This window comes from Pogoniulus pusillus, chromosome 27 (genome assembly GCF_015220805.1).
Source record: "Pogoniulus pusillus isolate bPogPus1 chromosome 27, bPogPus1.pri, whole genome shotgun sequence".
In the NCBI taxonomy this organism is placed as follows: domain Eukaryota; kingdom Metazoa; phylum Chordata; class Aves; order Piciformes; family Lybiidae; genus Pogoniulus; species Pogoniulus pusillus.
The window spans coordinates 3,188,059-3,203,656 of NC_087290.1; positions in this window are offsets into that span (position 1 = coordinate 3,188,059).

The following is a 15,598-nucleotide window of genomic DNA, read 5'->3' on the forward strand; positions in this document are numbered from 1 at the left end:
TGCTGCTTGTATCAGGGAGACGTCAGAGGTAAATCCTGTTATTTTAGCAGGAGTTAAGGCAGGGAAGATCAAAATGCAACACCAGCAGAGGGCTCTGTCTGGCTTTCTGGGGATCCACCTGAACATCTGCTTTTAGATCACAGAATCAGTCAGGGTTGGAAGGGAGCACAAGGAGCAGCCAGTTCCAAGCCCCCTGCCATGCCCAGGGACACCCTACCCTAGAGCAGGCTGCACACAGCCTCAGCCAGCCTGGCCTCAAACACCTCCAGTCATGGGGCCTCAACCACCTCCCTGGGCAACCCATTCCAGCCTCTCACCACTCTCCTGCTCAACAACTTCCTCCTCACCTCCAGCCTCACTCTCCCCACCTCCACCTTCGCTCCATTCCCCCCACTCCTGACACTAAAAAGTCCCTCTCCAGCTTTTTTTTGGAGCCCACTTCAGATGCTGGAAGGCCACAAGAAGGTCCCCTGGGAGCCTCCTCTGCTCCAGCCTGCACAGCCCCAACTCTTTCAGTCTGTGCTCACAGCAGAGCTGCTGCAGCCTCTGAGCATCCTCCTGGCCCTGCTCTGGACACACTCCAGCACGGATGGACAGATGATGCACTGAAAAGCCCAAGGATGGGTTTCACATGGAGTTACCCCCAAAAGAACACCACTGAAGGATGTCCAGACATACCAGGTCTGGCTTCCCCCATGATCCCCAGGCAGCCTGGGGACACTATTTGGCACTGGCAAGCTACCACCACATGTCCCACTCCAGTGGCTTCATCCCCTATGGCCTTGTATCTGCCCTGACTGCAACACCTCCTTGATCCTCTGCGCAGGGAAGGATGCAAACCATACAGGCTGGAGGCACTTTGGATCTGCTGCCCCCCGTGGGGATAAATCCTGGCTGCAGGCACAAGCCCCTGCCAGAGTGCCTGTGGGGTGGAGGGCAGAAGGGCTCTGCAGCAGGACCTTGACTGCCTGGACAGATGGGCAGAGTCCAAGGGGATGGCTTCAATAGCTCCAAGTGCTGGTGCTGCACTTTGGCCACAACAACCCCATGCAGAGATACAGGCTGGGGTCAGAGTGGCTGAGAGCAGCCAGACAGAGAGGGATCTGGGGGTGCTGATTGATACCTGCCTGAGCATGAGCCAGCAGTGTGCCCAGGTGGCCAAGAGAGCCAGTGGCATCCTGGCCTGCATCAGGAATGGTGTGGCCAGCAGGAGCAGGGAGGTCATTCTGCCCCTGTACTCTGCACTGCTTAGACCACACCTTGAGTGCTGTGTTCAGTTCTGGGCCCCCCAGTTTAGGAGGGACATTGAGATGCTTGAGCGTGTCCAGAGAAGGGCAACGAGGCTGGGGAGAGGCCTTGAGCACAGCCCTACGAGGAGAGGCTGAGGGAGCTGGGATTGGTTAGCCTGGAGAAGAGGAGGCTCAGGGCAGACCTCATTGCTGTCTGCAACTACCTGAGGGGAGGTTGTGGCCAGGAGGAGGTTGCTCTCTTCTCTCAGGTGGCCAGCACCAGAACAAGAGGACACAGCCTCAGGCTGCACCAGGGGAGATTTAGGCTGGAGGTGAGGAGAAAGTTCTTCCCTGAGAGAGTCATTGGACACTGGAATGGGCTGCCCGGGGAGGTGGTGGAGTCGCCGTCCCTGGAGCTGTTCAAGGCAGGACTGGACGTGGCACTTGGTGCCATGGTCTGGCCTTGAGCTCTGTGCTAAAGGGTTGGACTTGATGATCTGTGAGGTCTCTTCCAACCCTGATGATACTGGGATACTGTGATACTTTGCAGTGCCAGGACAGCCCAGCCTCGGGCGGTAATCCCTGGCCTGCCTTTCACCTGCCTGTAATCCTGGGACAGCGCTAATGCTGGGATAACAGTGCTCAGGAGGCGCTAATCGCCGGATCCTGCCCTAATCCCTGTGGGAGCCGTGGCAGAGGTGTTGTGGCAGAGCTGAGCTGCTGAGGCAGGTGGGCAATGGGCACAGGGGCTGTTGAGAATGGGCCCTGGGTGATGGGCAATGGGTCGGGGGGGGGGGGTGGGTGGGTGTCCCCATTTGTCTTTGAATGAGGAAACTGAGACAGGCACAGGGACCACTCTCCCTGTGGAGAGGGACCTGGGGGTGCTGGTGGATAACATCCATGGCACAGCAATGTGCCCTGGGGGCCAAGAAGGCCAATGGCATCCTGGGGGGGCATTAGGAGGAGTGTGTCCAGCAGATCCAGGGAGGTTCTACTCCCCCTCTACTCTGCCCTGCTGAGACCCCTACTTGAATACTGTGTTCAGTTTGGGGCTTCCCAATTGCAGAGGGACAGGGATCTGCTGGAGAGGGTCCAGCAGAGGGCTATGAGGATGATGAGGAGACTGGAGGGCATGGCTGAGGAGGAGAGGCTGAGGGACCTGGGGCTGCTTAGTCTGGAGAAGACTGAGAGGGGATTTGGTCAATGTTTCTAAGTATCTGAGGGCTGCCAGGAGGGGGGGACAGGCTCTGCTCACTCCTGCCTGGGATAGGACAAGGAGCAATGGATGGAAGCTGCAGCAAAAGAGGTTCCAGCTCAACACAAGGGGGAACTTCTTTGCTGGAAGGGTCCCAGAGCCCTGGCACAGGCTGCCCAGAGAGGTTGTGGAGTCTCCCTCTGTGGAGCCTTTCCAGGCCTGTCTGGATGTGTTCCTCTGTGATCTGTGTTAGAGAGGATTGTCCTGCTCTGGCAGGGGGATTGGACTGGATGATCTCCTTGGGTCCCTTCCAACCCCTACCATCCTCTGAGCTGTGATCCTAGGAGTTGGTGATGGCCTGACCCAGACCTGCAGTGCCTGCAGGTGCAGGAGGGCTGCTGGGAGAGCTCAGCAGATTTAGTGCCCAGGACACAGAGCCTGTAGCCACTCTGGATGGATATACACCCACCAGGAGCAGGACATGGAGCCATGGAAGTGGTTGGGTTGGAAAAGGCCTCTAAGACAGTCAAATCTAACAGTCAACACCACCATGACCATTAAACCACATCCCAAAGTGCCATGTCCACATATTTCTTGACTACCTCCAGCCATGGGGATGCCACCACCTCTTTGGGCAGCCTGTTCCAATCCCTGACCACTCTGACAGGAGAGAAGGTTTTCCTCATGTCCAAACTAACCCTCCCCTGACACAATTTCAGGCCATTTCCTCTCCTATCACTTGATTCTAGGGAGAAGAGACCAACCCCACCTGGCTCCAACCTCCTTTCAGGGAGCTGTAGAGACCACTGAGGTCTTCCCTCAGCCTCCTCTTCTCCACACTAAACAACCCCAGGTCCCTCAGCTGCTCCTCTCCAGCCCCTTCCCCAGCTTTATTGCCCTTCCCTGGACATGCTCTAAGCCCCTCAATGTCCTCCTTGGAGTGAGGGGCCCAAAACTGACCCCAGCATTCAAGATGTGGCCTCACCAGTGCTAAGTACAGGAGTAAGATCCATTCCCTGGTCCTCCTGGCCACACTAGTGCTGATCCAGGCCAGGATGCTGTTGGCCTTACTTGTAGCAGGGCAGGCAGAGCTGGCAGGCAGGGTCAGGTGAGTTGAGCCCTGCCCTTGGCCCTGCTCCCTCCCATAGGGCTGAGGAGTTTGCAGCTGATTTCTCTTGTGAGCCCAAAGGGATGGTCAGGGTCTCAAGAGGGCAAAGAGGAACATTCATCATCTCTGAACAGCTCTGAAGCTGCAACCATTTATTTCTAGACCTTAAGCAGGCTGGAGGGCAGAAAGGAGGCAGGGAGGAGGCAGGGCAGTTGTTCCCAACTGCCTGGGGGTCATGTGGGAAGCCAGACTCAGCCCTGCTTGGACATCCCTCAATGGTTTGTTGGGGGTAACTTCTTGGCAAGTCCATAGTTGGGCTTTCCAGTGCATCATGTGTCCAAAAAAGAGGTGACAAAGATGGGTGGGACACTGGGATGGTTTGACTTTCCCTGCCTCACCACCACCTGTACACACACACACACATATAGAGATAAACCATGACAAATGAATGCAGAATCCTTTCTTTTCCAGCCTTGCTCCTCATGCTGTGCTCTCTGGGACATGGCAGGGGGTGCAGGGCAGTGGGTGGCAACCACATGTCTAGGATGGGGATCCACTGAGATCCCAGCACTCTTGCCAGGGGATGCCCATCTGTGCCAGCTCACCAATCACAGAATCAAGCAGGTTGGAAGAGAGCTCCAAGCTCAGCCAGCCCAACCTAGCACCCAGCCCTGCCCAACCAACCAGACCATGGCACTAAGTGCCCCAGCCAGGCTTGGCTGCAACACCTCCAGCCACACAGACTCCACCACCTCCCTGGGCAGCCTATTCCAATGCCAATCACTCTCTCTGACAACAACTTCCTCCTAACATCCAGCCTAGACTTGAGACTGTGTCCCCTTCTTCTGTTGCTGCTTGCCTGGCAGCAGAGCCCAACCCCACCTGGCTACAGCCTCCCTGCAGGTAGTTGTAGACCTTCTCCCTCCCTCCCCCTTTCCTGCCTCTCTGGCCAAGATGGAAAGACAGACAGGGAAAAGCACTTAAGAGGAAGGGAAAAGCACTTAAGAGGAGGAGAACAGCCCATTTGCTCTGGTTTCTCAGTGCCCCCATGCTTGGCTCAGCTCAGGGAGTTTGATTTTCTGGAGGCTTTTAGGCCTCTTCTGGTCACTAATCAGATAAGAGCCACAGTGGAGGAAGGGCTGGGGGCTGTGCAGCCCTTAATGGTGCTGTGGAGATGAGCTCACCGTGGGGCACAGCCTTCCTGCAGTCCCAGTAAGGCCCCTGCTGTCCTCTCCATCACATCAAACAGCTTCTGGGTGCACACACACTGACTCCACTCAGCCTCATGCCTTGTGGGGCAGGAGCCAAGCCACATTCTCCTCCTATCTCTATCTCCCCAGCTGAGATGCTCCAGGCTTGAGCCACAGCAGGGCAATTTGTGAGCAGTGAAGAAGCTGGTCTGGAGTTTGGTTTGTAGTCAGGGTGAGTGGCACAAGAATATCCTGGGCACCCCCAAATCAGGCAAGACCTGCTCACTGATGTGAGGACCTGTGGGTCCTCAGCAGCCTGCCCCATCAGCAGCTCCCCACCTTGGGGAGGTGTTTTCCCATTCCCAGGATAGGTTAAACTGGGAATTACATGGAAAAGACTGTCTGGCCAGCATGCTTAGCCTTGTGCAGGACTGCATCCCCCTGCTCACCCCTTGCCAGGCTCCTTTGTCTCCAGGAATCCCTTTCAGGGAAGTGTTTCCACCCGAGACCAGATGAGAAACAATCCAGCCCCTGCAAAATGGGTCCTGGTGGGATGCAGCAAGGTCTGGCCCTGTGTGATTATCCCAATGATGGTTTTCATCACGAACTGGGAAGGAGAAAGCACAGAACTGTTGAAAACACATGCACATCTCAGCCTTGAAAGGTCCCTGTTTGAAATGAGATCCATGGTGAGGTGCAGGGTAGGAGAAACACGTCAGGAGAGGCTTCTTCACCAGTCCCTCCCTGGCATCAGAGCTGTATGGATGCATGGAGCCCCAAGGAGCACCTTTTTGTTTTCATTCCACTGCAAGAAACATGAAAATGGCCAATTCAAATAGAGCAGAAGTCCACCTGACTCTGGATCTGGTTACTGGGATAGCCAGCTGCTCCCTGGCCAGCCACTCCTCTCTGTACATCCTCTCTCTTCCTCTCCATCTACCTACTCATCCATCCACACATCCATCCCTATGTGTCCTTTGCCTGTCCATCCATCCATCCATCCATCCATCCATCCATCCATCCATCCATCCATCCATTCAGAGAATCACAGAATCAAGCAGGTTGGAAGAGAGCTCCAAACTCATCCAATCCAACCTAGCACCCAGCCCTGGCCAACCAACCAGACCATGGCACTAAGTGCCCCAGCCAGGCTTGGCTGCAACACCTCCAGCCACACAGACTCCACCACCTCCCTGGGCAGCCCATTCCAATGCCAATCACTCTCTCTGCCAGGAACTTCCTCCTAACATCCAGCCTAGACCTGCCCTGGCACAGCTCCAGGCTGTGTCCCCTTCTTCTGTTGCTGCTTGCCTGGCAGCAGAGCCCAACCCCATCTGGCTACAGCCTCCAGGGTAGTTGCAGATAGCAATGAGGTCACCATCCACCCACCCATCCATCTACCCATCCATCCATCTACCCATCCAACCATTCATCTACCCATCCACCCACTCATCCATCCACCCACCCACCCATCCATCCTTCCACCTATCCATGCATCCATGCACCCATCCATCTACCCATCCACCCATCCATCCCTCCACCCATCCAACCCATCCCTCCCTCTATACCCTCTCCCTGCCTAGCCACCCCATCCTTCCATCTCTTACCCATCCCTCTATCCCTTCCACCCTCCCTCCACTCATCTCCCTCCCTTCCTCCCTTTCCCACTCTCTCTTTGCCTCCCTCTCCAGATGCTCCTTATCTCGGGTCCCTTCTCGCACCGCAGCCGCCGTGTCCTTGCCGGGATGCCCTGGCAATGGGTCGCACACAGCGGCAGCTACACATCCCCCGTCGCGGGGCCCCACTCACCACCTGCCCCAGCACCGCTCGGCCAGGGCTGAGGAGTGCTGCCAGCTGAGCAGCGAGGGGCCCCGGCAGGAGCAGGGCCTCCCTTTCCCCTTCGCTGGACCTGTCACAACAGCGCTCATCGGGGACAGAGACGGCGGGGGGAGGCGCGGGGAGAAGAGCCGAGCCGGGCTGGGCACCCCGCAGCCTGCTGGGTGTCGGCAGGCACAGCCCAGCGCTGGGCTCTGCGCCCCCGGGCACGGCGTGTGGCGGCCCCAGGGTGCCCCCGCCAGGAGCATCTCCTGCGGGACACCCACTGCAGAGAGGCCACAGGCTGGGCACCCTAACGGCACCCAAACACAGGCTGGGCACCCTAACGGCACCCAAACACAGGCTGGGCACCTCGCTGCACCCTAACGGCACCCAAACACAAGCTGGGCACCTCGCTGCACCCTAACGGCACCCAAACACAGGCTGGGCACCTCGCTGCACCCTAACGGCACCCAAACACAAGCTGGGCACCTCGCTGCACCCTAACGGTACCCAAACACAGGCTGGGCACCTCTCTGCGCCCTAACGGCACCCAAACACAGGCTGGGCACCTCTCTGTGCCCTAACGGCACCCAAACACAGGCTGGGCACCTCTCTGCGCCCTAACAGCACCCAAACACAGGCTGGGCACCTCTCTGTGCCCTAACAGCACCCAAACACAGGCTGGGCACCTCTCTGCGCCCTAACGGCACCCAAACACAGGCTGGGCACCTCGCTGCACCCTAACGGCACCCAAACACAGGCTGGGCACCTCGCTGCACCCTAACAGCACCCAAACACAGGCTGGGCACCTCTCTGCGCCCTAACAGCACCCAAACACAGGCTGGGCACCTCGCTGCACCCTAACGGCACCCAAACACAGGCTGGGCACCTCGCTGCACCCTAACAGCACCCAAACACAGGCTGGGCACCTCGCTGCACCCTAACAGCACCCAAACACAGGCTGGGCACCCTAACGGCACCCAAACACAGGCTGGGCACCTCGCTGCACCCTAACGGCACCGAAACACAAGCTGGGCACCTCGCTGTGCCCTAACGGCACCCAAACACAGGCTGGGCACCTCTCTGCACCCTAACGGCACCCAAACACAGGCTGGGCACCTCTCTGCACCCTAACGGCACCCAAACACAGGCTGGGCACCTCGCTGCACCCTAACAGCATCCAAACACAGGCTGGGCACCCTAACGGCACCCAAACACAGGCTGGGCACCTCGCTGTGCCCTAACAGCACCCAAACACAGGCTGGGCACCCTAACGGCACCGAAACACAAGCTGGGCACCTCGCTGTGCCCTAACAGCACCCAAACACAGGCTGGGCACCTCGCTGCACCCTAACAGCACCCAAACACAGGCTGGGCACCCTAACGGCACCCAAACACAGGCTGGGCACCTCGCTGTGCCCTAACAGCACCCAAACACAGGCTGGGCACCCTAACGGCACCGAAACACAAGCTGGGCACCTCGCTGTGCCCTAACGGCACCCAAACACAGGCTGGGCACCTCGCTGCACCCTAACAGCACCCAAACACAGGCTGGGCACCCTAACGGCACCGAAACACAAGCTGGGCACCTCGCTGTGCCCTAACAGCACCCAAACACAGGCTGGGCACCTCGCTGCACCCTAACAGCACCCAAACACAGGCTGGGCACCCTAACGGCACCCAAACACAGGCTGGGCACCTCGCTGCACCCTAACGGCACCGAAACACAAGCTGGGCACCTCGCTGTGCCCTAACGGCACCCAAACACAAGCTGGGCACCTCGCTGTGCCCTAACGGCACCCAAACACAGGCTGGGCACCTCTCTGCACCCTAACGGCACCCAAACACAGGCTGGGCACCTCTCTGCACCCTAACGGCACCCAAACACAGGCTGGGCACCTCACTGCGCCCTAACGGCACCCAAACACAGGCTGGGCACCCTAACAGCACCCAAACACAAGCTGGGCACCTCGCTGCACCCTAACAGCATCCAAAGACAAGCTGGGCACCTCGCTGCACCCTAACAGCACCCAAACATAGGCTGGGCACCTCGCTGCACCCTAACAGCACCCAAACACAGGCTGGGCACCTCGCTGCGCCCTAACGGCACCCAAACACAGGCTGGGCACCTCGCTGCACCCTAACGGCACCCAAACACAGGCTGGGCATCCTGACAGCACCCAAAGACAAGCTGGGCACCTCTCAGCCCCCTAACGGCACCCAAACACAGGCTGGGCATCCTGACAGCACCCAAAGACAAGCTGGGCACCTCTCAGCCCCCTAACAGCACCCAAACACAGGCTGGGCACCCTGACAGCACCCAAACACAAGCTGGGCACCTCTCAGCCCCCTAACAGCACCCAAACACAGGCTGGGCACCTCGCTGTGCCCTAACCACTTCCGAGCACGTCCAACACGTCCAGAGCTCGGCAGCAGAAGGGGTTTCCTCCACGCCCTCTCTCGTCCCGTGGGCTATGGTTCACCACCAGCAGGCAGCTCCCTGGGCATCTCCCTCTAGGGCTGGCAGCCAAGCGCCGGAGCAGCTAATGGCAAGGCAGGAGTCAGCAGGCACAGCCCAAATGCCTCCCTAGGCTCCCGAGGGCTGTCGGAGCTCTGCTGCGGGCCGATAGGTCACTCCCTCACTCACCCTGCCCACCAGCCTTGGGAGCCAAAACCAAAGCCCAGCTTTTATGCCAGAGCTCGGAGCCCCATCCCCGGGCTGGCATGTCCCGGGGGATGACAGTGGAGCAGCTGTTAATTCATCTGAGTCAGCCCCGACGCTGCCTAATGGCCACCCTGGTAATGGTTGGAGTGTCCTGGGGGCACGGGATCCCATCTGGAACAGGTCCCTTGCAAAGCCTTTTCCTTCCTGCCATTAGTAGCTCCCAGCTGGGATTTGGGCTGCTCCCATCCCTCTGTCAGAGAGATGAACCCCCCTGGAAGACCATTTAGGACCATGAATTTTTCAGGAGCTCGTTTAGCAGAACACATTTCCCATCTGGTTTGGTGCAGAGTGAATTAACTCCTTCAGCAGCAGCCCCCAGGGTGGGGATGGAGGAGGCAGATCCCAAGTGGGAGTGAGCTGCAGTGATTTCATGGGACCATAGAATCATAGAATCAGGCAGGGTTGGAAGGGAGCACAAGGAGCAGCCAGTGCCAAGCCCCCTGCCATGCCCAGGGACACCCTACCCTAGAGCAGGCTGCACACAGCCTCAGCCAGCCTGGCCTCAAACACCTCCAGCCATGGGGCCTCAACCACCTCCCTGGGCAACCCATTCCAGCCTCTCACCACTCTCATCACCAACAACTTCCTCCTCACCTCCAGCCTCACTCTGCCCACCTCCACCTTTGCTCCATTCCCCCCACTCCTGCCACTCCCTCACAGCCTCAAAAGTCCCTCCCCAGCTTTTTTGTAGCCTCCTTCAGATGCTGGCAGGCCACAAGAAGGTCACCTGGGAGCCTCCTCTGCTCCAGCCTGCACAGCCCCAACTCTTTCAGCCTGTCATGGAATCATAGAATCAAGCAGGCTGGAAGAGAGCTCCAAGCTCAGCCAGCCCAACCTAGCACCCAGCCCCAACCAACCAACCAGACCATGGCACTCAGTGCCCCAGCCAGGCTTGGCTTCAACATCTCCAGCCACAGACACTCCACCACCTCCCTGGGCAGCCCATTCCAATGCCAATCACTCTCTCTGACAACAACTTCCTCCTAACATCCAGCCTAGACCTCCCCCCCCCCCAGCAGAGCTGCTGCAGCCCTCTGAGCATCCTCCTGGCCCTTCTTTGCACACACTCCAGCATCTCCACATCCCTCTTGTAGTAGGGGCTCCTTTTTGGGGCAAAGGTGAGAATGCAGGGACAAAGTAGAGGCAGGAACAGGGTCTGGGTTTGGCTCCCTGCTTTGCTCTCCAGGGCTCACAGCAAGAAGGACATGAGTTGTGGCTGGCATGAGCTTGAGCTGGCAAGGGGTGGGCAGCAGCAGCCTCAGAGACAGCAGAAACTGAAGGTCACCTAAAATAACAGTGGAAAGCAGCAGGAAAACCTTTTGCTTTGCACTTGGCCATTCACAGGATGCAACAACCTGCTGGGAAACTTCATGCTTCTGTGTCCCAAATCACCTGCCCTCAGCCTCTGGGACTGCAGGCAGCGCTGTATCAAACAGAACAGAGCCAGCAGCCAGGGCCAGGAGGTGTCAGGGAAAATCTCATTTCAACCACACATGTGGCTGGAGTCTGGAATAATTGTAGTGCAGGGGTCAAAAAAGCCTCCTTCAGCACTGTTTCTGTGCTCAGGATGCAGCAGTCACTTAAAATAAAGTCAGAGAATCACAGAATCAGGCAGGCTGGAAGAGAGCTCCAAGCTCAGCCAGCACAACCTAGCACCCAGCCCCAACCAACCAACCAGACCATGGCACTAAGTGCCCCAGCCAGGCTTGGCTGCAACACCTCCAGCCACACAGACTCCACCACCTCCCTGGGCAGCCCATTCCAATGCCAATCACTCTCTCTGACAGGAACTTCCTAACAACATCCACCCACAACCTGCCCTGGCACAGCTCCAGGCTGTGTCCCCTTCTTCTGGTGCTGGCTGCCTGGCAGCAGAGCCCAACCCCACCTGGCTACAGCCTCCCTGCAGGCAGCTGCAGACAGCAATGAGCTCTGCCCTGAGCCTCCTCTGCTGCAGGCTGCACACCCCCAGCTCCCTCAGCCTCTCCTCACAGGGCTGTGCTCCAGGCCCCTCCCCAGCCTTGCTGCCCTTCTCCAAACACCTTCCAGCACCTCAACAGCTCTCTGCAATTGACCAGCCCAGAACTGGACACAGCACTCCAGGGGTGGCCTGAGCAGTGCTGAGCACAGGGGCAGAGGAACCTCCCTTGTCCTGCTGCCCACACTGCTCCTGAGCCAGCCCAGGATGCCATTGGCTCTGCTGCCCACCTGGGCACTGCTGCCTCCTCTGCAGCTCCTCTCTGCCAGCACCCCCAGCTCCCTCTCTGCCTGGCTGCTCTCAGCCACTCTGGCCCCAGCCTGTAGTGCTGCTTGGGGTTGTTGTGGCCAAAGTGCAGAACCCTGCCCTTGGCCTTGTTCAATCTCATCCCATTGACCTCTGCCCACCCATGCAGCCTGTGCAGGTCCCTCTGCAGGGCTCTCCTACCCTCCAACAGCTCCACAGCTGCTCCTAGCTTGGTGTCATCTGCAAACTTACCACTGCTGGACTCAATCCCCTCATCCAGATCATCAGTGAAGATGTTGACCAGGACTGTGCCCAGCACTGACCCCTGGGGAACACCACCAGTGACTGCCCAGGAAAGTCCCTGGAAAGTGCAGGTGTTGGAATGGAAGGATGTGGAGTGGGCAGAGGAGGGGAAAGGTTTTCCAGAGGGATAGCTGCTGGGCCATCTGGAGGGCAGGATCCTGATTCTGTGGCAAAAGCTGATGTTTAAGGCTTCTAGCAACAGTTTATATCAGAGCTCATCAGTTTTTCAAACTATAGTCTCCTGGCCTTGATGGCCTCTGGCCAGAGATGATTCAGGCTTTGGCTACAGGTGGTCACATCTCCATTAAAGCCCCAGACGTCTTAGGTGATGTCTGATGCATCCTTTACACTGACCCAGCTAATGAGGCTGGGCATGGAGATGGTTTCTGTTACATCTCCAACCCTTTTCTGGCCTCCCTGGGGGTCTGATGGACAATCACATCCTTCCTCAGATTAATCTTCCTCTCTTAGATATGGATGCAGAAGATGAGGGTCCCTCACTTGCCTAAGGGGCATGATCTGCACTTTCCCAGCTTGGGTTATGCTTTGCAAAGTCAGATGGGCTTTGGGGGCTCTTCAAGAGGTGGGCAAAAGGACTGAGCCCCTGCCACCAACTTGCTGTGTGTCCTTTGGCATCTCCCTTTGCCTTGACTCCTTTTGCCCCTGTGCACATTTTGAGTCCTTTCCAGAAAGCCATAAAAAGGCAGCAAAGGGAGGGGCTGTGCCCTGCCACTGCATCCCATGCCTGGGAGTCCTACTACAGACCTCACCAGCTTCCTGCTCCAAGGGCATCCCCTTCTCCAGCCAGCCTTGGTACCAGCCTTGCCCAGAGCTAAGTTCTGGGGGGATCAGCACTGATTTAGGCTTTCCTCAAAGCCAGCACCCCACAAATCACTGGGAGTAGTTACAACCTGCCCTGAGCAGCATGTTCCCCCTGACAGACATCCCCCACCCCAAGCAACCAGGCTGTTTGCTTCCATGGGCTAGCACTTCCCCATCCTCTCTCAGGGAAGATGCCAACCTTCCTCACCTTCCCTTGGAGCATGGATGACACCAGGGGATGAAGTCTCTCTTACAGGCTTCCCTCTGCCCTTCCCCTGGCTTTTCCCAGGGTTTCAGCCCCATGTCCATCTCTGACAGCATCATTCTAGTGCAAGATCTCAACCCTCAGGAGAGTTGTGCTCACACCCTGAAGGGCACAGCTTAGAGGGACCCAGCCTGGCCCATGGGATGCCACAGTAACCCAGATGGAAAAGTTTCCCATCAGACATCACCTTGGCACGCACAAAACTCTCCTAAACCAAAACACAACACAACAAAACCAGACCAAACCAAACCAAACCAAACCCAGGCAGTGAGAAAAAAGGAGTTTGCCCAAGCCAGGCAAGGGAAGGCAGCAAGCTGATGCCTGGCTGCACAGAGAGTGGTCTGCAGAGTGCACAGTGTCTGCTTCTGTCTCCCCATACCAGTGACACTGAAGAGAATTGAGAGGGGGGGAGGGGGAGGAAAATCCATTTTCTTCACCCAGAACAGGGAAAGAAAAAAAGGAGAGGGGAAGTAATTTACAGCCTTGAAAGATTTATGTTCCCCCTTCAGAAACTGTGAGGCCAGAAAGTCTCTGTGCAGGTGCCCAGTGCCAGGGCTGGCTCTGCCAGGGCTGAGGGGGAGGAAGGGATGCTCCCAGTGGGGTGATTCCCTCGGGAAAAGCCAGGCTGGTGGGAATGTAAGCACCTGCCCAGCCCTGCTCCATCTGTTGTGATCTTTATTAGTTACCCATCTCTTGAGCCACTCTCAGTTACCTGCCTCTGAGACTGCTGAGCAGCAGCCAGGGGCTGAGCAGAGAGACCCAGAAACAAGCAGAGAGAACAAAACTAGCAGAAGCCCCCCCCCCAAAAAAAAAAATGAGCAGCAGCTCAAGCTGAGGCTGGGGAGGTTTAGATTGGACATTAGGAAGAAGTTATTCGAGGGGACAGTGATCAGGGGCTGGAATGAGCTGCCCAGGGAGGTGGTGGAGCCCCCAAGCCTGGCTATGTTTCAGGGTGGTTTGGATGTGGTGCTTGGGGCTGTGGTTTAAGGTGAATCTTGCAGAGCAGGGTCCTAGGTTGGACTTGGTGCTCCTGAGGGGCTTTGCCCACCTGCATGTTTCTGTGCTTCTGTGACATCCCAGTGAGGGCAGAAAGGACTTGGGCAGCCCCATCCGAGCCTCCATCCTCCTTCATGCACTGCAGCTCCCCAGACTGGACCAGCCCAACCCAGCAGCCCCCCCCCCCGAGGCCATCTCTCCTAGCAATTAACGGCGGCCACCGATGGATGCTGGTGGCAGGCCCGAGGCTCGCTGCCCACCGCCCTGCTCCCTGCTCCCCTGGCACCGCAGGGCTCGCTGGCTGCCCACCGCCCTGCTCCCTGCTCCCTTGGCACCGCAGGGCTCGCTGGCTGCCCACCGCCCTGCTCCCTGCTGCCCTGGCACGGCGGGGCTCACTGGCTGCCCACCGCCCTGCTCCCTGCTGCCCTGGCACCGCAGGGCTCGCTGGCTGCCCTGCTCCCTGCTGCTCTGGCACGGCGGGGCTCGCTGGCTGCCCTGCTCCCTGCTCTCCCGGGCACCGCAGGGCTCGCTGGCTGCCCTGCTCCCTGCTCCCTGCTGCCCTGGCACCGCGGGGCTCGCTGGCTGCCCACCGCCCTGTTCCCTGCTGCCCTGGCACGGCGGGGCTCGCTGGCTGCCCACCGCCCTGCTCCCTGCTCCCCTGGCACCGCGGGGCTCGCTGGCTGCCCACCGCCCTGCTCCCTGCTGCCCTGGCACGGCGGGGCTCGCCGGCTGCCCACTGCTCCCCCTGGCACAGCGGGGCTCGCTGGCTGCCCACCGCCCTGCTCCCTGCTGCCCTGGCACGGCGGGGCTCGCCGGCTGCCCACTGCTCCCCCTGGCACGGCGGGGCTCGCTGGCTGCCCGTCTGCCGCCCCGCAGCGCTCCGGAAAGCACTCTGGCGCCGGCGGTATCAGCGCGGCTGCGAGCCAGAGCTGCCAGAGCATTAGTGCCATCCCAGGAGCCCTCTGTCTATTTTTAATTCCACTAAAAAGCAGGCACTTTGTCACTTAAGTCTCCGGCCTGGGCTCCTGCTTATCCAGACGGGAAGCGAGCAGCACCTCTGGCAGCATTCCCTGCCTGGGCAGCCCCCAGAGCCGAGCTGCGGGAGATGCTTCGCTGGGCAGGGGCTGCAGCAGCAGGGTCTAAGGGGCTGGGGTTGGAGCCTGGGACCTTATTCCTTATTCCTTACTCTATTCCTTATGCCTTATTCCTTATTCCTTATTCCTTATTCTTTATGCCTTATTCTTTATGCCTCATTCCTTACTCTTTATTCCTTATTCCTTATGCCTTATTCCTTACTCTTTATCCTTATTCCTTATGCCTTTTCCCTTATTCCTTATTCTTTATGCCTTATTCCTTACTCTTTATCCTTATTCCTTATGCCTTATTCCTTATTCATTATTCTCTATTCCTTATGCCTTATTCCTTATTCTTTATGCCTTATTCTTTATTCCTTATGCCTTATTCTTTATTCCTTATGCCTTATTCTTTATTCCTTATTCTTTATGCCTTATTCCTTCTTCCTTATTCTTTATTCCTTATGCCTTACTCCTTGTGCCTTATTTATTCTTTATGCCTTATTCCTTATTCTTTATGCCTTATTCTTTATTCCTTATTCTTTATGCCCCATTCCTTATTCCTTATTCTTTATTCCTTATGCCTTATCCCTTATTTATTCTTTATTCTTTATGCCTTATTCCTTATTCTTTATGCTTTTTGCTTTTGC